The following is a 21,739-nucleotide window of genomic DNA, read 5'->3' on the forward strand; positions in this document are numbered from 1 at the left end:
CCCTTCCTACCTGACCCGCCGGGGTAGGACTGGTATACCTACCCGATGTTTCGAGGTAGAACCGGTTCCCCCACCGGTACTCTGGGTTTGAAACGGAACCCGTTGTGATGCGCCAGAGAACACCAGCTGTCCCTTCGTGCGCGCTGGACTAGACCCGGCCTCCCTTCCGGACCCCACAGGTTAGACCCGCTATCCCTACCTGATGCTCCGCATTAGGCTTGGCACCCATACCCGATGTTCTGGGGTACTAGCGGTACCCCCACCGTTACTCTGCAGTAGTATCGGTACACCCACCGGTACTCCGGGGTAGTACGTGAACCCATACTGGTTCACTGGGGTACACCTGATGACGTTACGGGGACGCGGTGTAGACCAGACATTCCTACCTGACCCTCCGTTTTAGGCCCGGTATCCCTACCTGATGCTCCGTTGTTGGCCTGGCACCCCTACCCGATATGCTGGGGTATTACCGGTACCCCCACCGGTACTCTGCGGTAGTATTGGTACACCCACCGGTACTCCAGGGTAGTACCTGAACCCTTACTGGTTCGCTGGGGTACACCTGCTGACCTTACGGGCGTGCTGTGTAGACCAGACATTCCTACCTGACCCTCCAGGCTAGGCCCAGTATCCCTACCTGATGCTCTGCGGTAGGCCTGGTCCCCTACCCGACAATCTGGGGTAGTACCGGTACACCCACAGGTACTCCGCGGTACTTTTGCTATACCCACCGGTACTCCTGGATTGTACCGGAACCCTTACTGGTGCGCCGGGGTACACCTGCTGACCCTACGGGCACACTGCTTTGGACCCACCCTTCCTACCTGACCCGCCGGGGTAGGCCTGGTATACCTACCCGATGTTTCGAGGTAGAACCGGTTCCCCCACCGGTACTCTGGGTTTGGAACGGAACCCTTTGTGATGCGCCAGAGAACACCAGCTGTCCCTTCGTGCGCGCTGGACTAGACCCGGCCTCCCTTCCGGACCCCACAGGTTAGACCCGCTATCCCTACCTGATGCTCCGCATTAGGCTTGGCACCCATACCCGATGTTCTGGGGTACTACCGGTACCCCCACCGTTACTCTGCGGTAGTATCGGTACACCCACCGGTACTCCGGGGTAGTACGTGAACCCTTACTGGTTCACTGGGGTACACCTGATGACGTTACTGGCGCGCGGTGTAGACCAGACATTCCTACCTGACCCTCCGTTTTAGGCCCGGTATCCCTACCTGATGCTCCGTTGTTGGCCTGGCACCCCTACCCGATATGCTGGGGTAGTACCGCTACCCCCACCGGTACTCTGCGGTAGTATTGGTACACCCATCGGTACTCCAGGGCAGTACCTGAACCCTTACAGGTTCGCTGGGGTACACCTGCTGACCTTACGGGCGTGCTGTGTAGACCAGACATTCCTACCTGACCCTCCAGGCTAGGCCCGGTATCCCTACCTGATGCTCTACGGTAGGCCTGGCCCCCTACCCGACAATCTGGGGTAGTACCGGTACACCCACCGGGACTCCGCGGTACTTTTGCTATACCCACCGGTACTCCTGGATTGTACCGGAACCCTTACTGGTGCGCCGGGGTACACCTACTGACCCTACGGGCACACTGCTTTGGACCCACCCTTCCTACCTGACCCGCCGGGGTAGGCCTGGTATACCTACCCGATGTTTCGAGGTAGAACCGGTTCCCCCACCGGTACTCTGGGCTTGGAACCGAAACCTTTCTGATGCGCCAGAGAACACCAGCTGTCCCTTCGTGCACGCTGGACTAGACCTGGCCTCCCTACCGGACCCCACAGGTTAGACCCGCTATCCCTACCTGATGCTCCGCATTAGGCTTGGCACCCATACCCGATGTTCTGGGGTAGTAGCGGTACCCCCACCGTTACTCTGCGGTAGTATCGGTACACCCACCGGTACTCCGGGGTAGTACATGAACCCTTACTGGTTCGCTGGGGTACACCTGCTGACCTTACGGGCGTGCTGTGTAGACCAGACATTCCTACCTGACCCTCCAGGCTAGGCCCAGTATCCCTACCTGATGCTCTGCGGTAGGCCTGGCCCCCTACCCGACAATCTGGGGTAGTACCGGTACACCCACAGGGACTCCGCGGTACTTTTGCTATACCCACCGGTACTCCTGGATTGTACCGGAACCCTTACTGGTGCGCCGGGGTACACCTGCTGACCCTACGGGCACACTGCTTTGGACCCACCCTTCCTACCTGATTCGCCGGGGTAGGACTGGTATACCTACCCGATGTTTCGAGGTAGAACCGGTTCCCCCACCGGTACTCTGGGTTTGAAACGGAACCCTTTCTGATGCGCCAGAGAACACCAGCTGTCCCTTCGTGCGCGCTGGACTAGACCCGGCCTCCCTTCCGGACCCCACAGGTTAGACTCGCTATCCCTACCTGATGGTCCGCATTAGGCTTGGCACCCATACCCGATGTTCTGGGGTACTAGCGGTACCCCCACCGTTACTCTGCAGTAGTATCGGTACACCCACCGGTACTCCGGGGTAGTACGAGAACCCTTACTGGTTCACTGGGGTACACCTGCTGACGTTACGGGGACGCGGTGTAGACCAGACATTCCTACCTGACCCTCCGTTTTAGGCCCGGTATCCCTACCTGATGCTCCGTTGTTGGCCTGGCACCCCTACCCGATATGCTGGGGTAGTACCGCTACCCCCACCGGTACTCTGCGGTAGTATTGGTACACCCACCGGTACTCCAGGGTAGTACCTGAACCCTTACTGGTTCGCTGGGGTACACCTGCTGACCTTACGGGCGTGCTCTGTAGACCAGACATTCCTACCTGACCCTCCAGGCTAGGCCCAGTATCCCTACCTGATGCTCTGCGGTAGGCCTGGCCCCCTACCCGACAATCTGGGGTAGTACCGGTACACCCACCGGGACTCCGCGGTACTTTTGCTATACCCACCGGTACTCCTGGATTGTACCGGAACCCTTACTGGTGCGCCGGGGTACACCTGCTGACCCTACGGGCACACTGCTTTGGACCCACCCTTCCTACCTGACCCGCCGTGGTAGGACTGGTATACCTACCCGATGTTTCGAGGTAGAACCGGTTCCCCCACCGGTACTCTGGGTTTGAAACGGAACCCTTTCTGATGCGCCAGAGAACACCAGCTGTCCCTTCGTGCGCGCTGGACTAGACCCGGCCTCCCTTCCGGACCCCACATGTTACACCCGGTATCCCTACCTGATGCTCCGCATTAGGCTTGGCACCCATACCCGATGTTCTGGGGTAGTAGCGGTACCCCCACCGTTACTCTGCGGTAGTATCGGTACACCCACCGGTACTCCGGGGTAGTACGTGAACCCTTACTGGTTCACTGGGGTACACCTGCTGACGTTACGGGGACGCGGTGTAGACCAGACATTCCTACCTGACCCTCTGTTTTAGGCCCGGTATCCCTACCTGATGCTCCGTTGTTGGCCTGGCACCCCTACCCAATATGCTGGGGTAGTACCGCTACCCCCACCGGTACTCTGCGGTAGTATTGGTACACCCACCGGTACTCCAGGGTAGTACCTGAACCCTTACTGGTTCGCTGGGGTACACCTGCTGACCTTACGGGCGTGCTGTGTAGACCAGACATTCCTACCTGACCCTCCAGGCTAGGCCCAGTATCCCTACCTGATGCTCTGCGGTAGGCCTGGCCCCCTACCCGACAATCTGGGGTAGTACCGGTACACCCACAGGTACTCCGCGGTACTTTTCCTATACCCACCGGTACTCCTGGATTGTACCGGAACACTTACTGGTGTGCCGGGGTACACCTGCTGACCCTACGGGCACACTGCTTTGGACCCACCCTTCCTACCTGACCCGCCGGGGTAGGCCTGGTATACCTACCCGATGTTTCGAGGTAGAACCGGTTCCCCCACCGGTACTCTGGGTTTGGAACGGAACCCTTTCTGATGCGCCAGAGAACACCAGCTGTCCCTTCGTGCGCGCTGGACTAGACCCGGCCTCCCTTCCGGACCCCACAGGTTAGACCCGCTATCCCTACCTGATGCTCCGCATTAGGCTTGGCACCCATACCCGATGTTCTGGGGTAGTAGCGGTACCCCCACCGTTACTCTGCGTTAGTATCGGTACACCCACCGGTACTCCGGGGTAGTACGTGAACCCTTACTGGTTCACTGGGGTACACCTGATGACGTTACTGGCGCGCGGAGTAGACCAGACATTCCTACCTGACCCTCCGTTTTAGGCCCGGTATCCCTACCTGATGCTCCGTTGTTGGCCTGGCACCCCTACCCGATATGCTGGGGTAGTACCGCTACCCCCACCGGTACTCTGCGGTAGTATTGGTACACCCACCGGTACTCCAGGGTAGTACCTGAACCCTTACTGGTTCGCTGGGGTACACCTGCTGACCTTACGGGCGTGCTGTGTAGACCAGACATTCCTACCTGACCCTCCAGGCTAGGCCCGGTATCCCTACCTGATGCTCTGCGGTAGGCCTGGCCCCCTACCCGACAATCTGGGGTAGTACCGGTACACCCACCGGTACTCCGCGGTACTTTTGCTATACCCACTGGTACTCCTGGATTGTACCGGAACCCTTACTGGTGCGCCGGGTTACACCTGCTGACCCTACGGGCACACTGCTTTGGACCCACCCTTCCTACCTGACCCGCCGGGGTAGGCCTGGTATACCTACCCGATGTTAAGGTAGAACCGGTTCCCCCACCGGTACTCTGGGCTTGGAACCGAAACCTTTCTGATGCGCCAGAGAACACCAGCTGTCCCTTCGTGCACGCTGGACTAGACCTGGCCTCCCTACCGGACCCCACAGGTTAGACCCGCTATCCCTACCTGATGCTCCGCATTAGGCTTGGCACCCATACCCGATGTTCTGGGGTAGTAGCGCTACCCCCACCGTTACTATGCGGTAGTATCGGTACACCCACCGGTACTCCGGGTTAGTACATGAACCCTTACTGGTTCGCTGGGGTACACCTGCTGACCTTACGGGCGTGCTGTGTAGACCAGACATTCCTACCTGACCCTCCAGGCTAGGCCCGGTATCCCTACCTGATGCTCTACGGTAGGCCTGGCCCCCTATCCGACAATCTGGGGTAGTACCGGTACACCCACAGGTACTCCGCGGTAGTTTTGCTATACCCACCGGTACTCCTGGATTGTACCGGAACCCTTACTGGTGCGCCGGGGTACACCTGCTGACCCTACGGGCACACTGCTTTGGACCCACCCTTCCTACCTGATTCGCCGGGGTAGGACTGGTATACCTACCCGATGTTTCGAGGTAGAACCGGTTCCCCCACCGGTACTCTGGGTTTGAAACGGAACCCTTTCTGATGCGCCAGAGAACACCAGCTGTCCCTTCGTGCGCGCTGGACTAGACCCGGCCTCCCTTCCGGACCCCACAGGTTAGACTCGCTATCCCTACCTGATGGTCCGCATTAGGCTTGGCACCCATACCCGATGTTCTGGGGTACTAGCGGTACCCCCACCGTTACTCTGCAGTAGTATCGGTACACCCACCGCTACTCCGGGGTAGTACGAGAACCCTTACTGGTTCACTGGGGTACACCTGCTGACGTTACGGGGACGCGGTGTAGACCAGACATTCCTACCTGACCCTCCGTTTTAGGCCCGGTATCCCTACCTGATGCTCCGTTGTTGGCCTGGCACCCCTACCCGATATGCTGGGGTAGTACCGCTACCCCCACCGGTACTCTGCGGTAGTATTGGTACACCCACCGGTACTCCAGGGTAGTACCTGAACCCTTACTGGTTCGCTGGGGTACACCTGCCGACCTTACGGGCGTGCTGTGTAGACCAGACATTCCTACCTGACCCTCCAGGCTAGGCCCAGTATCCCTACCTGATGCTCTGCGCTACGCCTGGCCCCCTACCCGACAATCTGGGGTAGTACCGGTACACCCACAGGTACTCCGCGGTACTTTTCCTATACCCACCGGTACTCCTGGATTGTACCGGAACACTTACTGGTGTGCCGGGGTACACCTGCTGACCCTACGGGCACACTGCTTTGGACCCACCCTTCCTACCTGACCCGCCGGGGTAGGCCTGGTATACCTACCCGATGTTTCGAGGTAGAACCGGTTCCCCCACCGGTACTCTGGGGTTGGAACGGAACCCTTTCTGATGCGCCAGAGAACACCAGCTGTCCCTTCGTGCGCGCTGGACTAGACCCGGCCTCCCTTCCGGACCCCACAGGTTAGACCCGCTATCCCTACCTGATGCTCCGCATTAGGCTTGGCACCCATACCCGATGTTCTGGGGTAGTAGCGGTACCCCCACCGTTACTCTGCGGTAGTATCGGTACACCCACCGGTACTCCGGGGTAGTACGTGTACCCTTACTGGTTCACTGGGGTACACCTGCTGACGTTACTGGCGTGCGGTGTAGACCAGACATTCTTCCTGACCCTCCGTGTTAGTCCCGGTATCCCTACCTGATGCTCCGTTGTTGGCCTGGCACCCCTACCCGATCTGCTGGGGTAGTACCGCTACCCCCACCGGTACTCTGCGGTAGTATTGGTACACCCACCGGTACTCCAGGGTAGTACCTGAACCCTTACTGGTTCGCTGGGGTACACCTGCTGACCTTACGGGCGTGCTCTGTAGACCAGACATTCCTACCTGACCCTCCAGGCTAGGCCCGGTATCCCTACCTGATGCTCTGCGGTAGGCCTGGCCCCCTACCCGACAATCTGGGGTAGTACCGGTACACCCACAGGGACTCCGCGGTACTTTTGCTATACCCACCGGTACTCCTGGATTGTACCGGAACCCTTACTGGTGCGCCGGGGTACACCTGCTGACCCTACGGGCACACTGCTTTGGACCCACCCTTCCTACCTGACCCGCCGTGGTAGGACTGGTATACCTACCCGATGTTTCGAGGTAGAACCGGTTCCCCCACCGGTACTCTGGGTTTGAAACGGAACCCTTTCTGATGCGCCAGAGAACACCAGCTGTCCCTTCGTGCGCGCTGGACTAGACCCGACCTCCCTTCCGGACCCCACAGGTTAGACCCGCTATCCCTACCTGATGCTCCGCATTAGGCTTGGCACCCATACCCGATGTTCTGGGGTAGTAGCGGTACCCCCACCGTTACTCTGCGGTAGTATCGGTACACCCACCGGTACTCCGGGGTAGTACGTGAACCCTTACTGGTTCACTGGGGTACACCTGATGACGTTACTGGCGCGCGGAGTAGACCAGACATTCCTACCTGACCCTCCGTTTTAGGCCCGGTATCCCTACCTGATGCTCCGTTGTTGGCCTGGCACCCCTACCCGATATGCTGGGGTAGTACCGCTACCCCCACCGGTACTGTGCGGTAGTATTGGTACACCCACCGGTACTCCAGGGTAGTACCTGAACCCTTACTGGTTCGCTGGGGTACACCTGCTGACCTTACGGGCGTGCTGTGTAGACCAGACATTCCTACCTGACCCTCCAGGCTAGGCCCGGTATCCCTACCTGATGCTCTGCGGTAGGCCTGGCCCCCTACCCGACAATCTGGGGTAGTACCGGTACACCCACAGGTACTCCGCGGTACTTTTGCTATACCCACCGGTACTCCTGGATTGTACCGGAACCCTTACTGGAGCGCCGGGGTACACCTGCTGACCCTACGGGCACACTGCTTTGGACCCACCCTTCCTACCTGACCCGCCGGGGTAGGCCTGGTATACCTACCCGATGTTTCGAGGTAGAACCGGTTCCCCCACCGGTACTCTGGGGTTGGAACGGAACCCTTTCTGATGCGCCAGAGAACACCAGCTGTCCCTTCGTGCGCGCTGGACTAGACCCGGCCTCCCTTCCGGACCCCACAGGTTAGACCCGCTATCCCTACCTGATGCTCCGCATTAGGCTTGGCACCCATACCCGATGTTCTGGGGTACTAGCGGTACCCCCACCGTTACTCTGCGGTAGTATCGGTACACCCACCGGTACTCCGGGGTAGTACGTGAACCCTTACTGGTTCACTGGGGTACACCTGATGACGTTACTGGCGCGCGGTGTAGACCAGACATTCCTACCTGACCCTCCGTTTTAGGCCCGGTATCCCTACCTGATGCTCCGTTGTTGGCCTGGCACCCCTACCCGATATGCTGGGGTAGTACCGGTACCCCCACCGGTACTCTGCGGTAGTATTGGTAACACCCACCGGTACTCCAGGGCAGTACCTGAACACTTCCTTGTTCGCTGGGGTACACCTGCTGACCTTACAGGCGTGCTGTGTAGACCAGACATTCCTACCTGACCCTCCAGGCTAGGCCCAGTATCCCTACCTGATGCTCTGCGGTAGGACTGGCCCCCTACCCGACAATCTGGGGTACTACCGGTACACCCACCGGTACTCCGCGGTACTTTTGCTATACCCACCGGTACTCCTGGATTGTACCGGAACCCTTACTGGTGCGCCGGGGTACACCTGCTGACCCTACCGGCACACTGCTTTGGACCCACCCTTCCTACCTGACCCGCCGGGGTAGGCCTGGTATACCTACCCGATGTTTCGAGGTAGAACCGGTTCCCCCACCGGTACTCTGGGGTTGGAACGGAACCCTTTCTGATGCGCCAGAGAACACCAGCTGTCCCTTCGTGCGCGCTGGACTAGACCCGGCCTCCCTTCCGGACCCCACAGGTTAGACCCGATATCCCTACCTGATGCTCCGCATTAGGCTTGGCATCCATACCCGATGTTCTGGGGTAGTAGCGGTACCCCCACCGTTACTCTGCGGTAGTATCGGTACACCCACCGGTACTCCGGGGTAGTACGTGTACCCTTACTGGTTCACTGGGGTACACCTGCTGACGTTACTGGCGTGCGGTGTAGACCAGACATTCTTCCTGACCCTCCGTGTTAGTCCCGGTATCCCTACCTGATGCTCCGTTGTTGGCCTGGCACCCCTACCCGATATGCTGGGGTAGTACCGGTACCCCCACCGGTACTCTGCGGTAGTATTGGTACACCCACCGGTACTCCAGGGTAGTACCTGAACCCTTACTGGTTCGCTGGGGTACACCTGCTGACCTTACGGGCGTGCTGTGTAGACCAGACATTCCTACCTGACCCTCCAGGCTAGGCCCGGTATCCCTACCTGATGCTCTGCGGTAGGCCTGGCCCCCTACCCGACAATCTGGGGTAGTACCGGTACACCCACAGGGACTCCGCGGTACTTTTGCTATACCCACCGGTACTCCTGGATTGTACCGGAACCCTTACTGGTGCGCCGGGGTACACCTGCTGACCCTACGGGCACACTGCTTTGGACCCACCCTTCCTACCTGACCCGCCGTGGTAGGACTGGTATACCTACCCGATGTTTCGAGGTAGAACCGGTTCCCCCACCGGTACTCTGGGTTTGAAACGGAACCCTTTCTGATGCGCCAGAGAACACCAGCTGTCCCTTCGTGCGCGCTGGACTAGACCCGACCTCCCTTCCGGACCCCACAGGTTAGACCAGCTATCCCTACCTGATGCTCCGCATTAGGCTTGGCACCCATACCCGATGTTCTGGGGTACTAGCGGTACCCCCACCGTTACTCTGCGGTAGTATCGGTACACCCACCGGTACTCCGGGGTAGTACGTGAACCCTTACTGGTTCACTGGGGTACACCTGATGACGTTACTGGCGCGCGGAGTAGACCAGACATTCCTACCTGACCCTCCGTTTTAGGCCCGGTATCCCTACCTGATGCTCCGTTGTTGGCCTGGCACCCCTACCCGATATGCTGGGGTAGTACCGCTACCCCCACCGGTACTGTGCGGTAGTATTGGTACACCCACCGGTACTCCAGGGTAGTACCTGAACCCTTACTGGTTCGCTGGGGTACACCTGCTGACCTTACGGGCGTGCTGTGTAGACCAGACATTCCTACCTGACCCTCCAGGCTAGGCCCGGTATCCCTACCTGATGCTCTGCGGTAGGCCTGGCCCCCTACCCGACAATCTGGGGTAGTACCGGTACACCCACAGGTACTCCGCGGTACTTTTGCTATACCCACCGGTACTCCTGGATTGTACCGGAACCCTTACTGGAGCGCCGGGGTACACCTGCTGACCCTACGGGCACACTGCTTTGGACCCACCCTTCCTACCTGACCCGCCGGGGTAGGCCTGGTATACCTACCCGATGTTTCGAGGTAGAACCGGTTCCCCCACCGGTACTCTGGGCTTGGAACGGAAACCTTTCTGATGCGCCAGAGAACACCAGCTGTCCCTTCGTGCGCGCTGGACTAGACCCGGCCTCCCTTCCGGACCCCACAGGTTAGACCCGCTATCCCTACCTGATGCTCCGCATTAGGCTTGGCACCCATACCCGATGTTCTGGGGTACTAGCGGTACCCCCACCGTTACTCTGCGGTAGTATCGGTACACCCACCGGTACTCCGGGGTAGTACGTGAACCCTTACTGGTTCACTGGGGTACACCTGATGACGTTACTGGCGCGCGGTGTAGACCAGACATTCCTACCTGACCCTCCGTTTTAGGCCCGGTATCCCTACCTGATGCTCCGTTGTTGGCCTGGCACCCCTACCCGATATGCTGGGGTAGTACCGGTACCCCCACCGGTACTCTGCGGTAGTATTGGTAACACCCACCGGTACTCCAGGGCAGTACCTGAACACTTCCTTGTTCGCTGGGGTACACCTGCTGACCTTACAGGCGTGCTGTGTAGACCAGACATTCCTACCTGACCCTCCAGGCTAGGCCCAGTATCCCTACCTGATGCTCTGCGGTAGGACTGGCCCCCTACCCGACAATCTGGGGTACTACCGGTACACCCACCGGTACTCCGCGGTACTTTTGCTATACCCACCGGTACTCCTGGATTGTACCGGAACCCTTACTGGTGCGCCGGGGTACACCTGCTGACCCTACCGGCACACTGCTTTGGACCCACCCTTCCTACCTGACCCGCCGGGGTAGGCCTGGTATACCTACCCGATGTTTCGAGGTAGAACCGGTTCCCCCACCGGTACTCTGGGGTTGGAACGGAACCCTTTCTGATGCGCCAGAGAACACCAGCTGTCCCTTCGTGCGCGCTGGACTAGACCCGGCCTCCCTTCCGGACCCCACAGGTTAGACCCGCTATCCCTACCTGATGCTCCGCATTAGGCTTGGCATCCATACCCGATGTTCTGGGGTAGTAGCGGTACCCCCACCGTTACTCTGCGGTAGTATCGGTACACCCACCGGTACTCCGGGGTAGTACGTGTACCCTTACTGGTTCACTGGGGTACACCTGCTGACGTTACTGGCGTGCGGTGTAGACCAGACATTCTTCCTGACCCTCCGTGTTAGTCCCGGTATCCCTACCTGATGCTCCGTTGTTGGCCTGGCACCCCTACCCGATATGCTGGGGTAGTACCGGTACCCCCACCGGTACTCTGCGGTAGTATTGGTACACCCACCGGTACTCCAGGGTAGTACCTGAACCCTTACTGGTTCGCTGGGGTACACCTGCTGACCTTACGGGCGTGCTGTGTAGACCAGACATTCCTACCTGACCCTCCAGGCTAGGCCCGGTATCCCTACCTGATGCTCTGCGGTAGGCCTGGCCCCCTACCCGACAATCTGGGGTAGTACCGGTACACCCACAGGGACTCCGCGGTACTTTTGCTATACCCACCGGTACTCCTGGATTGTACCGGAACCCTTACTGGTGCGCCGGGGTACACCTGCTGACCCTACGGGCACACTGCTTTGGACCCACCCTTCCTACCTGACCCGCCGTGGTAGGACTGGTATACCTACCCGATGTTTCGAGGTAGAACCGGTTCCCCCACCGGTACTCTGGGTTTGAAACGGAACCCTTTCTGATGCGCCAGAGAACACCAGCTGTCCCTTCGTGCGCGCTGGACTAGACCCGACCTCCCTTCCGGACCCCACAGGTTAGACCAGCTATCCCTACCTGATGCTCCGCATTAGGCTTGGCACCCATACCCGATGTTCTGGGGTACTAGCGGTACCCCCACCGTTACTCTGCGGTAGTATCGGTACACCCACCGGTACTCCGGGGTAGTACGTGAACCCTTACTGGTTCACTGGGGTACACCTGATGACGTTACTGGCGCGCGGAGTAGACCAGACATTCCTACCTGACCCTCCGTTTTAGGCCCGGTATCCCTACCTGATGCTCCGTTGTTGGCCTGGCACCCCTACCCGATATGCTGGGGTAGTACCGCTACCCCCACCGGTACTGTGCGGTAGTATTGGTACACCCACCGGTACTCCAGGGTAGTACCTGAACCCTTACTGGTTCGCTGGGGTACACCTGCTGACCTTACGGGCGTGCTGTGTAGACCAGACATTCCTACCTGACCCTCCAGGCTAGGCCCGGTATCCCTACCTGATGCTCTGCGGTAGGCCTGGTCCCCTACCCGACAATCTGGGGTAGTACCGGTACACCCACAGGTACTCCGCGGTACTTTTGCTATACCCACCGGTACTCCTGGATTGTACCGGAACCCTTACTGGAGCGCCGGGGTACACCTACTGACCCTACGGGCACACTGCTTTGGACCCACCCTTCCTACCTGACCCGCCGGGGTAGGCCTGGTATACCTACCCGATGTTTCGAGGTAGAACCGGTTCCCCCACCGGTACTCTGGGCTTGGAACGGAAACCTTTCTGATGCGCCAGAGAACACCAGCTGTCCCTTCGTGCGCGCTGGACTAGACCCGGCCTCCCTTCCGGACCCCACAGGTTAGACCCGCTATCCCTACCTGATGCTCCGCATTAGGCTTGGCACCCATACCCGATGTTCTGGGGTACTAGCGGTACCCCCACCGTTACTCTGCGGTAGTATCGGTACACCCACCGGTACTCCGGGGTAGTACGTGAACCCTTACTGGTTCACTGGGGTACACCTGATGACGTTACTGGCGCGCGGTGTAGACCAGACATTCCTACCTGACCCTCCGTTTTAGGCCCGGTATCCCTACCTGATGCTCCGTTGTTGGCCTGGCACCCCTACCCGATATGCTGGGGTAGTACCGGTACCCCCACCGGTACTCTGCGGTAGTATTGGTAACACCCACCGGTACTCCAGGGCAGTACCTGAACACTTCCTTGTTCGCTGGGGTACACCTGCTGACCTTACGGGCGTGCTCTGTAGACCAGACATTCCTACCTGACCCTCCAGGCTAGGCCCGGTATCCCTACCTGATGCTCTGCGGTAGGACTGGCCCCCTACCCGACAATCTGGGGTACTACCGGTACACCCACCGGTACTCCGCGGTACTTTTGCTATACCCACCGGTACTCCTGGATTGTACCGGAACCCTTACTGGTGCGCCGGGGTACACCTGCTGACCCTACCGGCACACTGCTTTGGACCCACCCTTCCTACCTGACCCGCCGGGGTAGGCCTGGTATACCTACCCGATGTTTCGAGGTAGAACCGGTTCCCCCACCGGTACTCTGGGGTTGGAACGGAACCCTTTCTGATGCGCCAGAGAACACCAGCTGTCCCTTCGTGCGCGCTGGACTAGACCCGGCCTCCCTTCCGGACCCCACAGGTTAGACCCGATATCCCTACCTGATGCTCCGCATTAGGCTTGGCATCCATACCCGATGTTCTGGGGTAGTAGCGGTACCCCCACCGTTACTCTGCGGTAGTATCGGTACACCCACCGGTACTCCGGGGTAGTACGTGTACCCTTACTGGTTCACTGGGGTACACCTGCTGACGTTACTGGCGTGCGGTGTAGACCAGACATTCTTCCTGACCCTCCGTGTTAGTCCCGGTATCCCTACCTGATGCTCCGTTGTTGGCCTGGCACCCCTACCCGATATGCTGGGGTAGTACCGGTACCCCCACCGGTACTCTGCGGTAGTATTGGTACACCCACCGGTACTCCAGGGTAGTACCTGAACCCTTACTGGTTCGCTGGGGTACACCTGCTGACCTTACGGGCGTGCTGTGTAGACCAGACATTCCTACCTGACCCTCCAGGCTAGGCCCGGTATCCCTACCTGATGCTCTGCGGTAGGCCTGGCCCCCTACCCGACAATCTGGGGTAGTACCGGTACACCCACAGGGACTCCGCGGTACTTTTGCTATACCCACCGGTACTCCTGGATTGTACCGGAACCCTTACTGGTGCGCCGGGGTACACCTGCTGACCCTACGGGCACACTGCTTTGGACCCACCCTTCCTACCTGACCCGCCGTGGTAGGACTGGTATACCTACCCGATGTTTCGAGGTAGAACCGGTTCCCCCACCGGTACTCTGGGTTTGAAACGGAACCCTTTCTGATGCGCCAGAGAACACCAGCTGTCCCTTCGTGCGCGCTGGACTAGACCCGACCTCCCTTCCGGACCCCACAGGTTAGACCAGCTATCCCTACCTGATGCTCCGCATTAGGCTTGGCACCCATACCCGATGTTCTGGGGTACTAGCGGTACCCCCACCGTTACTCTGCGGTAGTATCGGTACACCCACCGGTACTCCGGGGTAGTACGTGAACCCTTACTGGTTCACTGGGGTACACCTGATGACGTTACTGGCGCGCGGAGTAGACCAGACATTCCTACCTGACCCTCCGTTTTAGGCCCGGTATCCCTACCTGATGCTCCGTTGTTGGCCTGGCACCCCTACCCGATATGCTGGGGTAGTACCGCTACCCCCACCGGTACTGTGCGGTAGTATTGGTACACCCACCGGTACTCCAGGGTAGTACCTGAACCCTTACTGGTTCGCTGGGGTACACCTGCTGACCTTACGGGCGTGCTGTGTAGACCAGACATTCCTACCTGACCCTCCAGGCTAGGCCCGGTATCCCTACCTGATGCTCTGCGGTAGGCCTGGCCCCCTACCCGACAATCTGGGGTAGTACCGGTACACCCACAGGTACTCCGCGGTACTTTTGCTATACCCACCGGTACTCCTGGATTGTACCGGAACCCTTACTGGAGCGCCGGGGTACACCTGCTGACCCTACGGGCACACTGCTTTGGACCCACCCTTCCTACCTGACCCGCCGGGGTAGGCCTGGTATACCTACCCGATGTTTCGAGGTAGAACCGGTTCCCCCACCGGTACTCTGGGCTTGGAACGGAAACCTTTCTGATGCGCCAGAGAACACCAGCTGTCCCTTCGTGCGCGCTGGACTAGACCCGGCCTCCCTTCCGGACCCCACAGGTTAGACCCGCTATCCCTACCTGATGCTCCGCATTAGGCTTGGCACCCATACCCGATGTTCTGGGGTACTAGCGGTACCCCCACCGTTACTCTGCGGTAGTATCGGTACACCCACCGGTACTCCGGGGTAGTACGTGAACCCTTACTGGTTCACTGGGGTACACCTGATGACGTTACTGGCGCGCGGTGTAGACCAGACATTCCTACCTGACCCTCCGTTTTAGGCCCGGTATCCCTACCTGATGCTCCGTTGTTGGCCTGGCACCCCTACCCGATATGCTGGGGTAGTACCGGTACCCCCACCGGTACTCTGCGGTAGTATTGGTAACACCCACCGGTACTCCAGGGCAGTACCTGAACACTTCCTTGTTCGCTGGGGTACACCTGCTGACCTTACAGGCGTGCTGTGTAGACCAGACATTCCTACCTGACCCTCCAGGCTAGGCCCAGTATCCCTACCTGATGCTCTGCGGTAGGACTGGCCCCCTACCCGACAATCTGGGGTACTACCGGTACACCCACCGGTACTCCGCGGTACTTTTGCTATACCCACCGGTACTCCTGGATTGTACCGGAACCCTTACTGGTGCGCCGGGGTACACCTGCTGACCCTACCGGCACACTGCTTTGGACCCACCCTTCCTACCTGACCCGCCGGGGTAGGCCTGGTATACCTACCCGATGTTTCGAGGTAGAACCGGTTCCCCCACCGGTACTCTGGGGTTGGAACGGAACCCTTACTGATGCGCCAGAGAACACCAGCTGTCCCTTCGTGCGCGCTGGACTAGACCCGGCCTCCCTTCCGGACCCCACAGGTTAGACCCGCTATCCCTACCTGATGCTCCGCATTAGGCTTGGCATCCATACCCGATGTTCTGGGGTAGTAGCGGTACCCCCACCGTTACTCTGCGGTAGTATCGGTACACCCACCGGTACTCCGGGGTAGTACGTGTACCCTTACTGGTTCACTGGGGTACACCTGCTGACGTTACTGGCGTGCGGTGTAGACCAGACATTCTTCCTGACCCTCCGTGTTAGTCCCGGTATCCCTACCTGATGCTCCGTTGTTGGCCTGGCACCCCTACCCGATATGCTGGGGTAGTACCGGTACCCCCACCGGTACTCTGCGGTAGTATTGGTACACCCACCGGTACTCCAGGGTAGTACCTGAACCCTTACTGGTTCGCTGGGGTACACCTGCTGACCTTACGGGCGTGCTGTGTAGACCAGACATTCCTACCTGACCCTCCAGGCTAGGCCCGGTATCCCTACCTGATGCTCTGCGGTAGGCCTGGCCCCCTACCCGACAATCTGGGGTAGTACCGGTACACCCACAGGGACTCCGCGGTACTTTTGCTATACCCACCGGTACTCCTGGATTGTACCGGAACCCTTACTGGTGCGCCGGGGTACACCTGCTGACCCTACGGGCACACTGCTTTGGACCCACCCTTCCTACCTGACCCGCCGTGGTAGGACTGGTATACCTACCCGATGTTTCGAGGTAGAACCGGTTCCCCCACCGGTACTCTGGGTTTGAAACGGAACCCTTTCTGATGCGCCAGAGAACACCAGCTGTCCCTTCGTGCGCGCTGGACTAGACCCGACCTCCCTTCCGGACCCCACAGGTTAGACCAGCTATCCCTACCTGATGCTCCGCATTAGGCTTGGCACCCATACCCGATGTTCTGGGGTACTAGCGGTACCCCCACCGTTACTCTGCGGTAGTATCGGTACACCCACCGGTACTCCGGGGTAGTACGTGAACCCTTACTGGTTCACTGGGGTACACCTGATGACGTTACTGGCGCGCGGAGTAGACCAGACATTCCTACCTGACCCTCCGTTTTAGGCCCGGTATCCCTACCTGATGCTCCGTTGTTGGCCTGGCACCCCTACCCGATATGCTGGGGTAGTACCGCTACCCCCACCGGTACTGTGCGGTAGTATTGGTACACCCACCGGTACTCCAGGGTAGTACCTGAACCCTTACTGGTTCGCTGGGGTACACCTGCTGACCTTACGGGCGTGCTGTGTAGACCAGACATTCCTACCTGACCCTCCAGGCTAGGCCCGGTATCCCTACCTGATGCTCTGCGGTAGGCCTGGTCCCCTACCCGACAATCTGGGGTAGTACCGGTACACCCACAGGTACTCCGCGGTACTTTTGCTATACCCACCGGTACTCCTGGATTGTACCGGAACCCTTACTGGAGCGCCGGGGTACACCTACTGACCCTACGGGCACACTGCTTTGGACCCACCCTTCCTACCTGACCCGCCGGGGTAGGCCTGGTATACCTACCCGATGTTTCGAGGTAGAACCGGTTCCCCCACCGGTACTCTGGGCTTGGAACGGAAACCTTTCTGATGCGCCAGAGAACACCAGCTGTCCCTTCGTGCGCGCTGGACTAGACCCGGCCTCCCTTCCGGACCCCACAGGTTAGACCCGCTATCCCTACCTGATGCTCCGCATTAGGCTTGGCACCCATACCCGATGTTCTGGGGTACTAGCGGTACCCCCACCGTTACTCTGCGGTAGTATCGGTACACCCACCGGTACTCCGGGGTAGTACGTGAACCCTTACTGGTTCACTGGGGTACACCTGATGACGTTACTGGCGCGCGGTGTAGACCAGACATTCCTACCTGACCCTCCGTTTTAGGCCCGGTATCCCTACCTGATACTCCGTTGTTGGCCTGGCACCCCTACCCGATATGCTGGGGTAGTACCGGTACCCCCACCGGTACTCTGCGGTAGTATTGGTAACACCCACCGGTACTCCAGGGCAGTACCTGAACACTTCCTTGTTCGCTGGGGTACACCTGCTGACCTTACGGGCGTGCTCTGTAGACCAGACATTCCTACCTGACCCTCCAGGCTAGGCCCGGTATCCCTACCTGATGCTCTGCGGTAGGACTGGCCCCCTACCCGACAATCTGGGGTACTACCGGTACACCCACAGGTACTCCGCGGTACTTTTGCTATACCCACTGGTACTCCTGGATTGTACCGGAACCCTTACTGGTGCGCCGGGTTACACCTGCTGACCCTACGGGCACACTGCTTTGGACCCACCCTTCCTACCTGACCCGCCGGGGTAGGCCTGGTATACCTACCTGATGTTTCGAGGTAGAACCGGTTCCCCCACCGGTACTCTGGGCTTGGAACCGAAACCTTTCTGATGCGCCAGAGAACACCAGCTGTCCCTTCGTGCACGCTGGACTAGACCTGGCCTCCCTACCGGACCCCACAGGTTAGACCCGCTATCCCTACCTGATGCTCCGCATTAGGCTTGGCACCCATACCCGATGTTCTGGGGTAGTAGCGGTACCCCCACCGTTACTCTGCGGTAGTATCGGTACACCCACCGGTACTCCGGGGTAGTACGTGAACCCTTACTGGTTCACTGGGGTACACCTGCTGACGTTACTGGCGTGCGGTGTAGACCAGCCATTCTTCCTGACCCTCCGTGTTAGTCCCGGTATCCCTACCTGATGCTCCGTTGTTGGCCTGGCACCCCTACCCGATATGCTGGGGTAGTACCGGTACCCCCACCGGTACTCTGCGGTAGTATTGGTACACCCACCGGTACTCCAGGGTAGTACCTGAACCCTTACTGGTTCGCGGGGGCACACCTGCTGACCTTACGGGCGTGCTGTGTAGACCAGACATTCCTACCTGACCCTCCAGGCTAGGCCCGGTATCCCTACCTGATGCTCTGCGGTAGGCCTGGCCCCCTACCCGACAATCTGGGGTAGTACCGGTACACCCACAGGGACTCCGCGGTACTTTTGCTATACCCACCGGTACTCCTGGATTGTACCGGAACCCTTACTGGTGCGCCGGGGTACACCTGCTGACCCTACGGGCACACTGCTTTGGACCCACCCTTCCTATCTGACCCACCGGGGTAGGCCTGGTATACCTTCCCGTGTTTCGAGGTAGAACCGGTTCCCCCACCGGTACTCTGGGCTTGGAACGGAACCCTTTGTGATGCGCCAGAGAACACCAGCTGTCCCTTCGTGCGCGCTGGACTAGACCCGGCCTCCCTTCCGGACCCCACAGGTTAGACCCGCTATCCCTACCTGATGCTCCGCATTAGGCTTGGCACCCATACCCGATGTTCTGGGGTAGTAGCGGTACCCCCACCGGTACTCTGCGGTAGTATCGGTACACCCACCGGTACTCCGGGGTAGTACATGAACCCTTACTGGTTCGCTGGGGTACACCTGCTGACCTTACGGGCGTGCTGTGTAGACCAGACATTCCTACCTGACCCTCCAGGCTAGGCCCGGTATCCCTACCTGATGCTCTATGGTAGGCCTGGCCCCCTATGCGACAATCTGGGGTAGTACCGGTACACCCACAGGTACTCCGCGGTAGTTTTGCTATACCCACCGGTACTCCTGGATTGTACCGGAACCCTTACTGGTGCGCCGGGGTACACCTGCTGACCCTACAGGCACACTGCTTTGGACCCACCCTTCCTACCTGATTCGCCGGCGTAGGACTGGTATACCTACCCGATGTTTCGAGGTAGAACCGGTTCCCCCACCGGTACTCTGGGTTTGAAACGGAACCCTTTCTGATGCGCCAGAGAACACCAGCTGTCCCTTTGTGCGCGCTGGACTAGACCCGGCCTCCCTTCCGGACCCCACAGGTTAGACCCGCTATCCCTACCTGATGCTCCGCATTAGGCTTGGCACCCATACCCGATGTTCTGGGGTAGTAGCGGTACCCCCACCGTTACTCTGCAGTAGTATCGGTACACCCACCGGTACTCCGGGGTAGTACGTGAACCCTTACTGGTTCACTGGGGTACACCTGCTGACGTTACTGGCGTGCGGTGTAGACCAGACATTCTTCCTGACCCTCCGTGTTAGTCCCGGTATCCCTACCTGATGCTCCGTTGTTGGCCTGGCACCCCTACCCGATATGCTGGGGTAGTACCGCTACCCCCACCGGTACTCTGCGGTAGTATTGGTACACCCACCGGTACTCCAGGGTAGTACCTGAACCCTTACTGGTTCGCTGGGGTACACCTGCTGACCTTACGGGCGTGCTGTGTAGACCAGACATTCCTACCTGACCCTCCAGGCTAGGCCCGGTATCCCTACCTGATGCTCTGCGGTAGGCCTGGCCCCCTACCCGACAATCTGGGGTAGTACCGGTACACCCACAGGGACTCCGCGGTACTTTTGCTATACCCACCGGTACTCCTGGATTGTACCGGAACCCTTACTGGTGCGCCGGGGTACACCTGCTGACCCTACGGGCACACTGCTTTGGACCCACCCTTCCTATCTGACCCGCCGGGGTAGGCCTGGTATACCTACCCGATGTTTCGAGGTAGAACCGGTTCCCCCACCGGTACTCTGGGCTTGGAACGGAAACCTTTCTGATGCGCCAGAGAACACCAGCTGTCCCTTCGTGCGCGCTGGACTAGACCCGGCCTCCCTTCCGGACCCCACAGGTTAGACCCGCTATCCCTACCTGATGCTCCGCATTAGGCTTGGCACCCATACCCGATGTTCTGGGGTAGTAGCGGTACCCCCACCGGTACTCTGCGGTAGTATCGGTACACCCACCGGTACTCCGGGGTAGTACGTGAACCCTTACTGGTTCACTGGGGTACACCTGCTGACGTTACTGGCGCGCGGTGTAGACCAGACATTCCTACCTGACCCTCTGTTTTAGGCCCGGTATCCCTACCTGATGCTCTATGGTAGGCCTGGCCCCCTATCCGACAATCTGGGGTAGTACCGGTACACCCACAGGTACTCCGCGGTACTTTTGCTATACCCACCGGTACTCCTGGATTGTACCGGAACCCTTACTGGTGCGCCGGGGTACACCTGCTGACCCTACGGGCACACTGCTTTGGACCCACCCTTCCTACCTGATTCGCCGGCATAGGACTGGTATACCTACCCGATGTTTCGAGGTAGAACCGGTTCCCCCACCGGTACTCTGGGTTTGAAACGGAACCCTTTCTGATGCGCCAGAGAACACCAGCTGTCCCTTCGTGCGCGCTGGACTAGACCCGGCCTCCCTACCGGACCCCACAGGTTAGACCCGCTATCCCTACCTGATGCTCCGCATTAGGCTTGGCACCCATACCCGATGTTCTGGGGTACTAGCGGTACCCCCACCGTTACTCTGCAGTAGTATCGGTACACCCACCGGTACTCCGGGGTAGTACGTGAACCCTTACTGGTTCACGGGGGTACACCTGCTGACGTTACTGGCGTGCGGAGTAGACCAGACATTCCTACCTGACCCTCCGTTTTAGGCCCGGTATCCCTACCTGATGCTCCGTTGTTGGCCTGGCACCCCTACCCGATATGCTGGGGTAGTACCGCTACCCCCACCGGTACTCTGCGGTAGTATTGGTACACCCACCGGTACTCCAGGGTAGTACCTGAACCCTTACTGGTTCGCTGGGGTACACCTGCTGACCTTACGGGCGTGCTGTGTAGACCAGACATTCCTACCTGACCCTCCAGGCTAGGCCCGGTATCCCTACCTGAT

Source organism: Accipiter gentilis, unplaced genomic scaffold (assembly GCF_929443795.1).
Source record: "Accipiter gentilis unplaced genomic scaffold, bAccGen1.1, whole genome shotgun sequence".
Classification (NCBI taxonomy): domain Eukaryota; kingdom Metazoa; phylum Chordata; class Aves; order Accipitriformes; family Accipitridae; genus Astur; species Astur gentilis.